Genomic DNA, 17579 nt, shown 5'->3' on the forward strand with positions numbered 1-17579 from the left:
TGAAGATAACACTACTTTATATTAATTTATAATTGTTATAAATAACTTATGTATGTCTAGCTTGCAATGTTGGTTGGTTTTAATTGTATCATTTCTTATAAGAGTTATAATAAATGAAATTAGAATTAAAATTAATGATAAAGAGTTGCATGCAAACCTTAGGCTTTAATCATTTTTTAGAAATATTTCAAGATTTGATTGAGATCGTGTTTCTAATAAGATTAGAAATCTATATTTAATCTTTTAAATCAGTTTAATAGGATTAAATTCATTCCTAATAAAAGATTAAATATGTAACAAATGTATCTATAAGGGACTTTTTGTCTAAGGCTGGTTCTGGCTGGGCTGGGGTACTTAAGTCAATGGAAACGTCGCACCTTACCTGGGAACCTACCTGGAAAGGTGAATTAGATCAATTTGTCACATGCATACAAATTTGATGAAAGTCTGTTAAAGAGTTTAATAAAACTTGAATCAAAGTTGTTTAATCATCAAAAGCAAGTGTTCTTTTTGAGAAAATCAAACAAATCACTTAGATAAAATCAATAATCGAATTTATAAGTTAATGAACCCTAGGTAGAAAATTCAGTGGGAGGAAAAGGTAGTATACGATACATCACTTTAACCTCTATACGCTTCTCCCTAAATGTCCATATCGTGAGATTTATCCTTGGCCTCGAGGCACCATGGGTGTCCCCCTACGGGTGGCAGTCAAACCAAGGTGAATGGAGAGAATGTTCATAGTAAGTGGGAGTGGGATGTATGATAACATATCCCTCGATCTCCATCATTAGGTTGGATAAAGTTTTATGCATCGCCTCGTGGCATCATGGGTGTCCCCCTAAAGGATGGCAGTTTTTCATAACTCTTTATTTGATCTCCAAAAACGGATAGGGTTGGTTTAGTCTCTTGTCGTAATCGACTTTTCCCTAAGGTTGGCTCATTAGGCAGGACTCTAGGACCTAAAATGAAGAGTTACACTTATACAAAATTGTTAATGATGTTAACAAATTATGGACCAAACAATGGTGACTATTAGATTCAATTACAAGGAGTTGTTTCCATCTAATGGTTGAGAATGTCTCATTTCAGTGAAGGGGCACTTGATCACCCTATGGTGAATTTTATCCTGCCTCACTAAAGCGTCATTGCAAAATAGATGTAACTTAGGGTACACTAAACTATTTTGCTAAAAAATGATTGGTTTTATAAAACTGGTTTAATACAAGTAGACTTAATTAAGTTTGTTCTGTTTCAGCAATTTTATTCTTGCTACCACGACTCTTAGCTTATTTGTCACTGACAAACTAACTAGCGAGAACTACACTAGTTGAAAAAATACAATAACTACGATTTTAATAATCGATGATCTCCGATTCATCCTGATGGAGGAGTGTCCTCCCCATCTAGCTTTTACTGCTCCTCGAAATATTCGAGAAGCATACGAGCGATGAACAAGGGCGAACGAGAAAGCCCAAGTGTACATCTTAGCCACTCTTAACGATGTTTTTGCGAAGAAGCATGAACCCATGGTCACTGCATGTGAGATCATGGAGTCTCTGTGGGGAATGTTCAGACAATCATCCGCACAGCTTAAACACGACGCTCTGAAGTACATTTTCAACTCATGGATGCAAGAGGGGTCATCTGTTAGGGAATACATTCTCAACATGATGACCCATTTCAACGTGGCTGAGATAAACGTGTCGAGCATCAATGAGGCCAGCCAGGTTAGCATAATTCTAGAATCTTTACCAGATAGCTTCCTTCATTTTTGTAGCAATGTTGTTCTAAACAGGATTGACTACAATCTTACTACTCTGCTCAACGAGCTGCAGACTTTCCAATCCTTGTTGAAAAGTAAGAAGAAAAAGGATAAAGTAAATGTTGCTTCATCATCTAAAAAGTTCAACAAAGGTTCGACCTATAGAACTAAGTTTGCACCTTCTTCCTCCGATACTAGAAAGTGGAAGAAGAAGAAGGGTGGTAAAGGGAAGGCACCTACTAACTCATAAGCTGCAACTCCAAGGGATAGACAACAAGTGAGGGTTGACATAATCCATTGCAACTAGGACGGGCACTGGAAGAGGAACTACCCGAGATATTTGGCAGAAAAGAAGAAGACCAAACAAGGTAAATGTGATTTGCTTGTTTTGGAGAGTTATCTAGTGGAGAATGATGGTTCTACCTGGATTATTGACTCTGGGCCACTAACCATATTTGTTCTTTATTTCAGGAAATTAGTTCATAGTGGCAACTTAGTGCTAGTGATATGATGATGCGAGTTGGAACCGGACACGTCGTCTCAGTTGTGGCAGTGTGAGGTCTCCGATTAACTTTACAGAACAAATTTCTCATTTTGAATGATGTTTTTGCTGTTCCTGGTATAAAAAGGAACTTAATGATTGTAAATTGTGTGTTGGAATGTAAATATCAACTTCATTTTCTTATAACAAAGTGTTTATTACTAAGAATAGTGTTGATATGTGTTCTTCATATATGGAAAATAATTTGTATGTATTAAGGCCGTTAACAACAAATGCCCTCCATAACATAAAGATGTTTAAAACTGCCATAACTCAAAATAAAAAACTTAGAATTTCTCCAAGGGAAAATGCCCAATTTTGGCACCTAAGATTAGGACACATTAATCTCAATAGGATTGAGAGGTTGGTGAAGAATGGACTTCTAAGAGAATTAGAAGAAAATTCTTTACCTGTGTGTGAGTCATGCTTGAAGGCAAAATGACTAAAAGGCCTTTTACTGGAAAAGGTCATAGGGCCAAAAAAGCTCTAGAGCTAGTGCATTCAAACCTTTGTGGTCCGATGAATGTAAGAGCCAAGGGAGGTTAAGAATATTTTATCACTTTCACTGATGATTATTTTAGATACGAATACGTTTATCAGAAGTCCGAGTCTTTTTAAAAGTTTCAAGAATTCAAGGCTGAAGTTGAAAATGCATTAAATAGAACGATTAACCACTTTGATCTGATCGAGGTAGAGAGTTATTGAATTCATCTTTCCAGAACTATTTGATAGAACATGGAATAGTTTCTCAACTCTCAGCACCTGGTACACCTCAGAAGAATGGTGTATCAGAGAGGAGAAATCGAACCCTGTTGGACATGGTTCGATCTATGATGAGTTATGCTTTCTTACCTGACTCGTTTTGGGGTTATGCAGTGGAGACTGCAGCTTATATCCTAAACCGTGTGCCCTCTAAGAGTGTTGCTAAAACACTTCTAGAGTTATAGAATGGTCATAAAGCTAGTTTATGTCATTTCAGAATCTGGGGCTGCCCAACGCATGTACTTGGGGCCAACCCTAAGAAACTATAACCATGTTCAAGGTTATGCCTATTCGTAGGCTATCCCAAGGGAACGAGAGGTGGTTATTTCTATGATCCTAAAGAAAACAAAGTATTTGTATCGAAAAATGCTACTTTTCTTGAGGAGGACCATATAAGAGAGCACAGACCTAGAGGCAAAATCATGTTGAATGAGCTTTCCAAAGAAACTTCCGAATCTTTGTTGAAGATCCTATTACCTCAACAAGAGTTTTTGAAGTAGGTTCATCTAGTAGGTCAAATCCACCTCAAGTGTTGAGGGAACCTCGACGTAGTGGGAGGGTTGCGAACCCACCTATTCGCCATATGGGTTTAACTGAAATCCTAGCTATGGTAGTTGATGGCAAGGTTGAGGATCCATTGTCTTATAACAAGGTAATAGAGGATGTTGACAAAGATGAATGGATCAAAGCCATGGATATGGAAATGGAGTCTATGTACTTCAATTTAGTATGGGATCTTGTAGATCAATCTGATGGGGTTAAACCTATAGGTTGTAAATGGATCTTCAAGAGGAAACAGGGTGCTGATGAGAAGGTGTAAACCATCAAGGCTAGACTGGTAGCAAAGGGATATACCTAGGTAGAGGGAGTCGACTATGAGGATACTTTCTCGTCTGTTGCCATGCTAAAGTCTATCAGGATCCTCATATCCATTGCTTCATATTATGACTATGAGATATGGCAAATGGATGTCAAAACTGCTTTTCTGAATGGAAATCTTGAGGAGACCATTTATATGGTCTAACCTGAGGGATTCATAGTCCAAGGTCAAGAGCAAAAGGTTTGCAAGCTTAATCAGTCCATTTACGGACTAAAATAGGCATCTCGATCATGGAATATAAGGATTGATACTAGGATCAAATCTTATGGCTTTGATCAGAACGTTGATAAGCCTTGTGTATACAAAAAGATCATCAACAGTTTAGTAGTTTTTCTAGTGTTGTATGCAGATGATATCCTACTCATTAGGAATAATGTAGGTTTATTGAATATAGTTAAGAACTGGCTAGCGACCCAATTCCAAATAAAAGATTTGGGAGAGGCTATTTGTTCTGAGGAAATTGGACACGAGAATTTCCATGAGCAGCGGAAGGATCTTTCCAAATTTCAATCGTATATGAACAACAACAATTACAGTAAAAAAAAAACATACAGTTATGCACAAAATAGAAATTACAACATGCTTTTCAACCAATCAAGGGAAAGAATCAAGAAACCTTTGAAGACTCCTCTTCAAGTTCCTTGATCACGAACGCTCGAACACCACGAATGGCCTCCACAGAACCTCGATTGTGTCGAGCTGAGTATGACACCACCAAGAAGGTTACCTCGGTATTTTCAGTGTTAGAATCCAGAGTGTGGGCTATGTGTGGACTTGGTTAGAGAAGGAAATTGGAGGAAGGTAAACGATTGAGCAAGTGGGAGATGAAACAACCTATCGTATAGGTCGATGCCTAATCGTTTAGTAAAAGCTATGTGATCCTTTAGCTCATCGTCCAGCTGAGTGTCTATCGTGTAGGAACACTCTATGATCGTCTAGTCTCTCCAAGTTGTCATTTAGTAAATCTGATTTACTTGACAATTATTCCATGAGTACTTTCCAAGATTGGAATTCTCAAATTCACCACTTACCAAAATTAAGATAACATTTTTCCTTTATCTCACGGTTACAATGAAACCACCCATAACCTCCCTCTCAATAATTAATATTTTAGAAATATAAATGATAACTAACTTACCATAATATATTTATAACCTATAGTTTTAATATTTCATCTCATGAAACATACAAGCCATAGCTCTTTTTTAATTCCATGGCACTTAATGTAAATCTCATTTATATTAATCCTCCACTAGATGTATCTCATTACACCACACTGATCATATAATATATAATTGAATTACCTCTTGTGAATTTGAACAATATAAATCAACACCAAGAACTGATCCTCAACTTGAATCCATTAAGCTACCAAGGGGACCTTACGGACCTGTAGCTTGAACTTCCAACGGTACGTAAATAACTGACTAAACTCTTTAGTCACGTGATCCACCAGCCGTTAACTGCCAGACACTCCACTAAAAACCGATAACTGAACTCTCCTTACTACAAATATATTATGTGTCGGTCTTAACCAATCAACAGTGCGAAAACCCTTCACAGATCACTCGTAAGTACCGGTCGGCCAATAACCGTTATGCCCCTATAATTACATCTAACTTCTTGAGTACCCCTGATCCCTCTAATGAACATAAGTCATAGTCCTACTATGACTCAGTCCTCTCTTCGAAAGAGAAGCTGTGGCCACTATGTTCAACCCCGAAATCAGCCCTTAAGGGAGCAATCTATCTACTTACCACTGCTTCGAGGAAGGAGTGAATTCCATAAGTTAGCAAGCCTATTGTGAAAAAGTAATCAAAAGGTTTCACTTATATGAAGCTAAACCTATGCATACTCCCATGGCTTCACTTTTTAAACTCTCAACAGCTAATTATCTTAAAGAAACATATATTGACCATAAAAAATCAAATGCCATATGTACCCTACAGTCGAGTAGTGGGAAGCCTCGTGTATTTTATTATTTCAACTAGACCAGACTTGTCCTGTGCAGCCAATTTGGTTAGTAGATACATGGCTAACCTCGGGAAGAGGCATTAGAAAGCAACGAAATGGATACTTAGGTACCTTAAGAGAACAAGTGAATCTAGATACATTTATTAGAACAGTTCTAATTCAGAAACAGAGTTATATGGCTTTGTGGACTCTGACTACGCAGGGGATCTAGACAAACGAAGGTCTCTATCAAGCTACTGCTTCTTTTATGGTCCTAATAGCCTATGTTGGAAAGAAAATCTACAATCAATAGTTGCTTTATCCACTACAGAAGCTAAATTTATAGCATTATCAGAAGCAATCAAAGAAGCTCTATGGTTGAAGGAATTAATGACAGATATGGGCATACAACAAAAAAAAAAAAATCAAATTATTCTGTGATAACCGAAGCAGCATACATTTGTAAAAAAAAAAACCCATAGTTTCATAATCGGACCAAACATATAGTTGATTTCAAAGTGGAGAATTGTAAAAATGATGAAATCAACTTCACTTTCTCTTAACAAACTCTCTTGTAACGAATCTACCTTAAATATAGAAGAAGAATCAAACCTTCATTTTTAGAACACACACAACAAATAGGGAGAAGAATGAAAAATAAGTGAGATTATCTTATAAACACTTCTTGTGATTTTCATAGTAGAGGTTCTTCCCATTGATGTAGATCACTTTGATAGAACCACGTAACTCGAGTCTTTTTGTTTCTCTCTTTTTTCTCTTCTACATCTACCTCATCTCTGTTCTTGCATGTGGTTTTCATCATCTAATCAAGCTACCATTATAGATGGTTCTTAGAGCATTTCCCTTAAAGATAAAAGACAAAGTGAATGAAGTATTTCGTTTACTTACCTCTTTTGAGTAGGAGGAATTTTTTATCAACGATGTGGCACTCTGAAAACCATTCATTCCCACAACTGTCTTCCACTTCAAGAATTTGAATTCTTCTTGGGTCTCATTGGTTTTATCCTGAAAGCCCAACAATTGGAAAGGGTAATATACATGAATTAGTTATTCATAGGTGACAATGTGCAATACACATGAATTTAGAAAATTACCTCAAACCGGATGACTCCTTACCCTAAAATTATCTTCAAATTGAACACAATCCAGAATGGTCACAAATAGTGCATGTTTTTTTTAGACAATCAAACCAACAAAACTACAAGAAACTGTGACTAACAAGAGAAGAAAAATCACTAAAGTACAAAGAAACAATATCCGAAGGAAGAAACATTTTCAGGCCACAATCCACATGATTTGAACCCGCCAATCCATTCCAGCTCATGAGATACTGTATTGTAGGAACGAGGCACATGTTGGAACGTAATGGAACAAAAAGAAGCTGCAAACCTCATTTGCACCATAATAGTACCACTTAACATCTGAATAACCATTAAATGATTAGACAACACTAACATATGAGATAAGTCCATTCTAGCAACCAATCGAAGACCTATAAAAATGGCCAACGCTTTAGCTCTTAGCAGGCTTAAGGAAAGATTTTGAATGCTATGCATAGATGCAAGTATATACCCAAATGAAGACCCAATAAACCCTTTAAACCCCACCGTAGAAGATTTCAATCTGCACACTACATCAACATGTAAAATACTTAACCTCTCAGAAATATCGTAAGCTGGAGAATCAATAATAGAAATAAAATTTTCTTTAGGAATTACCCCAACCTTTGTTGCATACTTCATAATCCACTCGCATCTGAGATCCAAAGAATGGAGAGGTTCCATATTACGAACTTTATTTCTATCCTCCCAAATAGCTCAAGGAGTAATGCAAGCTCGTGATAGTTCATTATCATTAAATCTCTCAGCCAAATTCTGTCCAAAAAACTATCTTTGTGCTTGACAGCTTGAAACCAATTTCCAGGAAACAATATTGATCAACTATGAAGCACATACTTCATGTGAGGCAAAAAATCTGTATCAGACACAAATCGGATACCGATACTTCCAGATACTTCCATATTTGAGTCCCCACAAAGTCCACCAAAATATAAACCATTTGGATATCTTCAACAATTGAATGAAGAAGTTTTTCGTTTATCTTCATACTTCTCTCTCTAAACTCCTTCTTATTTCCAATATGAATAACTTTTCTATTGCATTTTATTAACTATTGTACTTGAACATCTTAGATGTTGTTTTTTTGTATTATATTTCAGTGTTTGTATTCTATTTTGTGCTATTGTTATTAACTTGTTTGAGAAATTTATCTATATCCTAGATTTTTTTTAAAGAAAAAGAAAATGTATCTTCAACGTATCAGTATCCTTGTTTTTTTAGAAATATATATATTAAAAAATATATAAAAAAATGGCGCATCCTTATACGTATCTATATCTTAGTTTTTTTAGAAATTGACGAATCGCCGTATCCTATCATATCCGTATCGTGTAGCCGTATATGTGTCTATACTCGATAGTTGACCAAACTTTCCTAATTCTCTGGCAATCGAGCAGAGCATGGATCACCATTTCCTCGTTTCGTCTACAAACTGGGCATCTAGGATCAAACCTTGACACCCTGTTTCCTAAGGTTTATCATGGTAGGAATAAAATTGTGACACATCTTCTAGATAAAAACAATATTACAAGGTATTTTAATTTTCCATAATCTCTTCCACCAAACAAGTGAGAGCCAAACTAGATCAACTATCCCAATAACGATCCATGTACCACATTTGTAGCCACTTTTCACCGAAAATTCCCCATTTTTTCTAAGAGTCCTCATCGGACCCAATGAATTTTCCTTTCTTCTTCAAGAAAGCCCCACGAACATCTCGCACAGAGTTTCATAATATAAGAATATAACTCTTTTGGGAGATGAAAACAACTTATAGCACAGGTAGGGATTGTTTGAGCGATGCTCTTAATCAACATTTTAATAGGAAACTGACCGTTTAAAATGTATTTATTGATTAAGTGTGATGGTACGATCATATAACGTAACAGCTAAACGATGGTCTTCACTTTATTAAACGATGAGTGTCAATCAACAACTACACGATTACTTACTTTTACTATGGGATCGCTTACAAACACTAAGCGATCATTTACATTCACTACATGATCGCTTACAAACTCTACACGATCGCTTCCTAACACTGCGCGATCGCTTACACACACTATGCGATCACTTACCGCAATTACACGATCACTGAGGCACTTCTCCATGATCGCTTAGTAGATGAACTAGGCGACGAGAGGCACTTCGCCACTATTTCTACACAATAGGCTGACCCGAATTTCCACTCTCGAGAGCTCACTTCCCTCACTCAAGATATTCAATCTTCAATGCCTTCTCTTTTCGTGTCTTTCTTCTTTTAAACCCCAACTTCTCCCAACAAAATTGAAAGTAGTTTAGCTATAGTCCCCACCTCCTTAACCGACTCAACCACCAATTTCTCCATAATTCCTATAATCTTCCTTCTTTGGTATTGGAGTATAATTGGAGGTCTATCATTACCTCTCCTCCACCGTTACCTTGTCCTCAAGGTAAAATTCTGGAAACTAACTCTGAAAATCATCCAACATCTCCCAAGTTGCCTCATGCTCCGGCAGTCCTTTCCAAATACTTTCCACACTCACTCTTTTATGTCCTTAGCATCATTCAACCTCCTTTTCGTAACACCAATTGGGAGACCCAAATAAGAGCCCAACCTATTCGCCACTTTAATGTTAAATCAAACCCTTCAAGTAACTTCTACAATCATCCTGAACATTAGGAGAAAAAATCATTGCCGACTTCGAAAATTTCTCACATTGTCCAGAAGCCCCTTCATATCACTAAAGAATCATTTTAAACACTAAAAAAAAAGTGGATAATCAGAGAACAAAAATTAGACACTAATATCCCATTCAGGTTACCCTTAAGATATTTTGTCACACCCCCTTCCTTGCCTTAACCCAAAACTTAGAAGAAAGCATGAAGACATACCAATATAATTCTAGAACAATTTTAACATTTTACCTTTTATCTATTAAAGACTAGAAATTTTGACATGTCTATAATAACCATACAAATTTTATACATGTAGTCTAATTTTCCTACAATTTTTCTATTACACAATCTGAGCCATGCCTTGAAAGATTACCAAGTTCCTGGTGTTTGGTGGTTGAATGACTCTTCCCTGAACGCTCCGCTTCGCTACCTGGGGGGGAATAAAAGGAAAACATTTGGCAAAGTGTGAGCTAATAAGCCCAGTGGGTGGTGCCTTTTTAAAATATCAATAATTTTAATTACAAAAACATATTTTTGGAAAATCATCACATAATCAACAATTTCATTATAATCAGTGCATACATATTTTGTAACCCTAATCAAGAATTTTCCACCAAGCCACATGCTATTCTTGGCATGTCCATAATATGAATCACATAATAATAATAATAACTTTCATGGAAACTTTTTCTATACCTCGTTTTCCCGCCAATGTGCACATCGACAACTATTTCTCGCTAGCTATGCTCGGGTAACTTGACTATACTTCCCGCCGGTCGTCACCGACTATCATTCTCCGTCGACCTAAGCCGACTATATTTTCCCGCCAAGTACCCTTTCAAGCATGCTAACAATATATTTCAGGCATAATCTCAATTTTCATAATAATTATACAGACAATATCATGGCAAGCATAGTAACATCACAATCATGCACCTTGTTCATAACTATACATTTATACATACAACAATGCATTAATCTTAATAACCACTCACCGTTTGCAAGGTTTCCTACTAGAACATACTTTGAGAGTATTTCCCTGAGATTTCCTCCATTTCAATGAAAATTTCAAATTAATATTGTTATATCACTAAATAATGTCAAAACAGTCAAAATACCTTTTTATATTAAAGACACCAGCTTACCCTACTCAAAACTTTAGTTAAAACCTCAAAATAAGCCCTTTAGAGGTTATTCCAACCGTGGCTCATACGTGCAAAGGTGCTGGCAGGCAGTTATGGTGTGAGGCCTTGTGCAGGAGACGTGCATGCTGCGTTGCGCTGATGGCTGCATCGTCACGGTCGACGCGTTGGGCTGGTGTGGCTTATGGTCACTGTCGATGCGTTGGGCTGGTGCGAGGCGCGCGCTGTGTTGCACTGATGGCCGCAGCGTTGGGCTGGTGCGTTGCGTAGGAGGCACCCGCTGTGTTGCGCTGATGGCCGCAGCGTTAGGCTGATGTGTTGCGCAGAAGGGGCGCGCTACGTTGCGTTGATGGCCGCAGGGTTACGGTGGATGCGTTGGGCTGGTGTGAGCTTATGTGTCCGTCCGAGCCTTTAAGCTTGTCAACAAAACTTTGATCCCACTGAACTCTAATTCTAATGGTAGCCTAAGTGCCTAAGCTTAATACTCTAAATAGGCTTTTAACACTGAAATTTTGGAAATGGCATGAGCGGACTATTCACGACCAGCCCTTCTATTTATAGCTACCCTGAGCTTTCCTCGTTGTGACAACTCAACCTCCAGATGTCTCCTCTTTAAGCTTCCAACACTAAATCTCTTCCAGCAATGCTTTGAGTTGTAATAATCTTTGTTTGCCAGCAAAATTATTTACTTTGCATGTAATCTCAATCTTACACCTCCTACTTAAGTTGATAAGAGTCATTTTTGCATGAAATATCCTTCCGCCACCTCATCTACTTAGTGCCTAAGAATGTTTACCCATAAAATTTAGCATCACCTATGAACACATCTTTTGGATGGTGCCACCTTCTCTTGAGGTTTTTGTCAACGCAACCTTTGAGCATTGCATCCTTGGCCTCCTTCGCACAATTTTTCTTTTGTCCATGCGCTCACACATCTACTACTATCGCATAGTATGGCCATAAATCCTCGCATGTCCCTAGCCGTGCACTATCAAGCAACAGGCCCATCGATTGCCATTGACGCATAGCCTTGTCATATGCTATAGCATTTCCGCTCATCGTAGACGTATGCCTTGGACAATCAGCGCGTACTCCCATCGCTGCAAGCCTCCTTTACCGCACGCCTTGATCCGTATCGACGCTTGCCTCCAACTCCATGTGCCATTGCGTCAATGCATACCCTTGCATCAACTACTCATGCGTGTAAGCCTACGACAGCTACCCACGCATCTCTTGCGTCCAATGATTAGCGCGACTTAGAGCCAGCCACCCACGCATCCCTTGCGTTCAGCGCAACTTAGGGCCCCCGCATGCTGTCCGTAGTCTCAAAAAAAGAAAAAACATTTGTTTCTATTGGCCACCTTTTGATCCTCTCCATTTCCAAACAAGCTCTAGATGCTTAGTACTAACGCATGACCAATACTATCATCTTACTTATCGCAATATTCACTATTTTATCTTGATCCAACGCATATTTCTTTTAGTGATATTAGTTACTTCCTCGCACAACATTTTACTACTTAGAACTTTTCCTTCTCTTAGTAAACCACTACCCTGGATTTAGGATTAGAGTCTTACATATTCCATTCAAATCCTATGCGAGAGACCTTCAACGCGTAATAGGAATAAATATGGGGAAAAAGGATCTCCTTTTCTCAAGTCCCTCGAAGTGGAGATGGAACTGTAAGTTTCCATATTGATCAGGATAGCAAGACCTGTTATTGTGGATACATAATCCATAATCATTTCGACTCCATCTTTCTCCAAACCCAAACAAATCATATTTTTCTAAGAAAAAAACCACTCAACTCTATCATACACCTTGCTCATACCTAATTGTAGAGCAACAAAACCTACTTATTCAAAAACCCTAGATATGATTCCTTCTACGATGCTGAGATGCTTGACCTCTATTTTCAATACATCTCTTACTCAATGAGCAGAGAATGAAGCTTCTTTTCCAATTCGTGAATAAGGTTCTATTTTAATTGGATCCAATTAAGCATATACAGATTGTATTCCCTCCCAATTTTTTTTTAATATTTTGAAAGGGTTTATAAATTTTTTCTCCTCCTCATTTCCTCATATTTCTTGCGCAGAAACCTAGTTTTTATTCCTCACAATTCACATATTCATTCACAATTTGTCTACATTCTTCATGGATAGTCCAATTTTCATTAAATTGGAATGGTCTTCAAGTGAGCTCTCCGTGTCCAAAATACACTAAAGCCATATGAGTTAATTCAATCCATCGATGACATGAATATTCCCACTGAATATTGGACACTCGATATTCAGGGAAAAGAAGAAAAAAGTCATCTTAACTAAAAACCGATCAAGATTGATAGCTCTCGAAGAGAACTATTTTTATATCTAATCTCCTTTATATGTTACGTTTGATGTGATTAAATGATTATATTTTTAGGATTCTCGAGCAAATCATTTCGTAGCTTTTCAGGCCATTCGGGGTTGATTTGGAGCTATCAAAAGTGAAATCAGACACCTAGAGCTTCAAGGATGTGAAATGATCAAAATGGCCTTAAGGTTGGTGCAACGGTGCCATGTGTGCCATTGTGCACTGCGCTTGAAGGTAGAGAGCACCATGGCGCCATGGTGCTGCCTCGGTTTTTATAATTAACCTCTCCTCTCTTTTAGGATTTTTCATGGTAGAATCAAGGGAGGCCAATGAGTTATTCAAAGTTTCTCTTTTCTCTTCATATTTCTATCATCTCTTTTCTCTTCATATTTCTATCATCTTAACTTAGGACTTTAGTTTTCTCTTCATATTGCACCTTTCCTCTCCTCTTTGTCTATGGATTGTAAAGATATGTAATTTTATTTAGTTTTGGGAACAAGACTTATGTAATATCTCGAGATTCTTGTGGTTTGATTGAATGTATCTCATTTTATATCTTCTTTGACTCTATTTCGATTTCTAGATGCATATATCTGTGTTAGTTATTTCCTCATTGATTTGTTTGCCCTTGCTAATTAACTCGTAGCTTCGTCATGTTCACTCTCGAATTTCTAGATCAATCACCCAAGTAGAAATTCCTTAATCATGTTTTTTGTTTTTGCAAAGGTATTGTAATTAAAGTATGGAGTGGGGGAATCAAACCTCTAACCTTGAGGTCGATAGTACGAATACTATGTCCATTGAGCTACGCTCTTGTTGGCCTTAATCATGTATTTTATGGCTAACCTACAATGCATGCTTTAATTAGATTCAAGAATAAAATTGATTAATTGGTTAAGCTACCCGATTGGTTAAACACACAATGGAATCTAGAGTATTAGAAAATGTTAATTAATTCTAAATAACCGCTATCGAACCCAATAGGATTAATTGCATTTTGCTTAATTAGGGCTAGGCTTTAATTAATATTTAGGATGATTGCTTAGTTTAATCGAGCGATTCGGCTGCCTGTACTGTCATTGTTGTGTACACATAAATCGAATGCATGTTTAACCAATAGAATTCGATGATCGATATTACATAGGATGTCACACCCCCTCCCTAGCCTTAGCCCCAAGACTTGGGAGAGAGCATGAAGATATACTAGTAGCATTCCAAGACAACATTTTAATTTAACATTTCTCCCTTTATCTATTAAAAAAAACCTTAACATGTTAACAATAATCTATCTAAATTTCATACGTATAGCTCAATTTCCTATATTCTTCTATTACATGATCCGAGCCATGCCCTAAGAAATTACCAACTCCTCATGTTTTGGTGGTTTGTAGACTTCTTTCTGAACGCTCCGATTTGCAACCTGGGGGAGGGGGAATAGAAGAAAATATTTGAAAGAGTGTGAGCTAATAAGCCCAGTGAGTGGTGCCTTTTAAAATAACAATCATTTTACAAAACATATTTTTGGGAAGTCAATCACAAAATCACAATTTCGGTATAATCTATTATTTCCCGCTTTCCCCGCCAATGTGCACATCGACAATTCTTTCCCGCTAGTCATGCTTAGGTATCTTGACTATATTTCCCGCCGGTCGTCACCGACTATTATTTTCCGCCTATCGAGGCTGACTATATTTATCCCGCCAAGTATCATTTTTAAGCATGCTAACTCATGTATTTCGGGTATAATCTTAGTTTCCATAGAAATTACATAAACAACATCATGGCAGGTAACATAACATTATAAGCATGCATCTTGTACTTACCTATACATTTATTCACATATCAATGCATAAAACTAAATAACCACTCACCGTAAGCAAGGTTTCCTACTAAAACCACTTTGAGAATTCCTTCCTCAGAGTTCCTCCATATCAATGAAAATTCCTCAATTAACACTTGTTATATCAATAAATAATGCTAAAATAGCCAAAATACTATTATATAATGAAAGTACCAGCTTACCTCACTCCAAACCTAGCAAAAATCCTAAAATCAGCCCCTTTAGAGGTTATTTGGACTGTGGCAGGCAGCTAGGCGTTTGACTATGTGTAGGGTGGGCGTGCTGTGTCGCACAGTGGGCTACTGCATTGGGCATGCGTGATGCGTTTACACGGTGGCTACTGCGTTAGGCTGGCATGATGCATCGGTGCGAAGCGCTCTGATTGACGGACGCAACGCTACAAGGTGCAAGGTGTGTGCGTTGTATGTGATGGATGCATTGGTTGGCTGTGTGTCCGGGCTGCCTTCAATGTTTCACCAACGCAACCTTAGCTCTTTCGGACCCTAATTAACTTGGCAGCCTAAATACTCAAGCGTAACACTCTAAATAAGCTCTCAACACAGAGATTTTGGTGATGCCATGAATAAATTCTTCTCCTCCAACCCCTCTATTTATAGCCATCCCAAACTCACCCCCTTGTGACAACTCAACTCCCATTTGTCACCTTTTGAAGCTGCAAACACTTAGCCTATTCCAGCACAGCCTTGAGTTGTTCTCACCTTAGTTTGCCAGCCAAAATTCCCATTTTGCATGCAATCTTCTTCATCCACCTCCTGCTTAGGGTGATAAGACCTCTTTTGCATGTAATTTCCTTTGTCCACCTCCTGCTTAGAGCTTTGTGTGAACCTCCTTTTGCTACCTCAATCACTTAAATACTTAACATGCTCATCTATCTAATTTGTTAGGCTTATCAACACATTTCATAAATATTGCCATCTACCCCTGGAACTCTTTTCCCCATCAATTAGCCTTCCTTTTGTCCACAACGGATAGCAAGCCAACTTACTTCCATTGAAATCCCACTTAGCCATCACATGAGTCGGTCATCACCAACGCATAGGGTGGCCACTCATCCTCGACACATGGCTTTCTAGGTATGTTCGTTTGGCTTGCTTGGCATGGGCGCATGGCGCTTGGCATAGGCGCTGACCATCGACGCATGGGCGTGCTGCATGGGCGCTGATCATCGCTTGCTTTCTCAGCCACATAGGCATACTTGACCGTATGGCTGTGCTTGGTCGCATGGGCGTGTCTCGCCACATGGGCATGCTTCATCGCATGGGCGTGCCTCGCTGCATTTATGCTCGGCAGGCCCTTCGACGCACAACCATTCAACAATGCGCTCACAACATAGGTTGGCCGCTCGATGCATGCGCTATGCGCTCGGCATAAGTCATCAACGCATGGCTTCTTGGCAAGCTCAGTAGCATTCGACGCATAGGCATGGCCACTCGGTAGGCTTAGCAGTGCTCGATGCGTAGGCATGGGTGTTTTGCATACTTGCTCGATGCATAGGTTGTGCACTTGGGCTCGATGCATGGGCTGTGTGCTTGGCATGCCCGTTCGACGCATGCCTCCAACGCATGCCTTGCCCGTGTTCGCATGCCTTGTGCATGCCCTTACATTAGTTGCATGCAAGCCTTCGACCATTGCCCAAGTCTTCTTGCTTCCATCCTCCCACGCACTCTTGCGTTCAATGTGCTTAAGCTTTCCATATGCGTTGGCCCACTGTCCACCTTTTGATATAATTTAGTACTAATGCTTTCTCCCTTGCCCCAATATCTTTATTACTTAGGATTTTTTTTCTCCAAATAACCTTCCACTTTAGATTTAGTGTTAGAGTCTACATTTACCACCACTTAAAATAATTTCATCCCCAAAATTAAATGAAACTTATTTTACAATAGAACTTTTATTTAATAGTTTGCCTAATACAGTTTTATTACACAACGACTTTTATCCTAGTCTTCTAAAACTTTCTCTTTCCCTTTTCCCACAACCGATATATTGTCTTCCCTATCTTGAGTTAATCCATATAGTTTTCCCAACGTCATTTTTCCTGTCTCCTCTTTTCTCCGTCCTACAGTCCGTTCTCCTTCAACAGGCGTTGATCTCCCTCCCGGGTTGTTTGGTGATTGTATATTTCCAGTATCCATCAACTGAGGACATTCTCATTTAAAGTGTCCCGGGTTTCCACACTTAAAACATGTGCGTGATCGTCCTTGGGTTTGTTCCCAACATCTTCCCCAGTGATATTTATTACAGACCAGACATCATGGTTTTTGGTTAACACTCACCATTGACTCCTTTATTTGGCTTTTCCGTTCTGGGTCTACTTTTGTATTTGTAATTCCTCTTCTTTTCCAACCACTTCTGCTTTCTACCCTAGGGGTAAAATTTCTTGGTTCTTCTCTCCGCCACCGACTCATTGATGAGTCTTTTTCTGGTCTTACTTCTTCCGTCGTTAAACTTCTTTCTACTCTCATCGCGACTTCTATTAGTTTTGAAAATTCTCCCCATTCTGCGGTTGCTGTAACACGAGT

The 17579-nt window shown here is 38.4% G+C and overlaps 1 long non-coding RNA gene across 1 annotated transcript; it reads right to left on the reverse strand.

Moving 5' to 3' along the window:
* Window positions 1-6459: 6459 nt before the first annotated feature.
* Window positions 6460-7738, reverse strand: LOC120074984 (uncharacterized). Its single transcript, XR_005481179.2, has 3 exons — window positions 7647-7738; window positions 6811-6927; window positions 6460-6733 (listed from the first exon to the last, which is right to left on the reverse strand). It is a non-coding gene; the product is annotated as an uncharacterized LOC120074984 (long non-coding RNA).
* Between the last annotated feature and the right edge of the window lie 9841 nt (window positions 7739-17579).

The sequence above is a fragment of the Benincasa hispida genome, chromosome 4 (assembly GCF_027475165.1).
Source record: "Benincasa hispida cultivar pf3 chromosome 4, pf3_genome.v1.1, whole genome shotgun sequence".
In the NCBI taxonomy this organism is placed as follows: domain Eukaryota; kingdom Viridiplantae; phylum Streptophyta; class Magnoliopsida; order Cucurbitales; family Cucurbitaceae; genus Benincasa; species Benincasa hispida.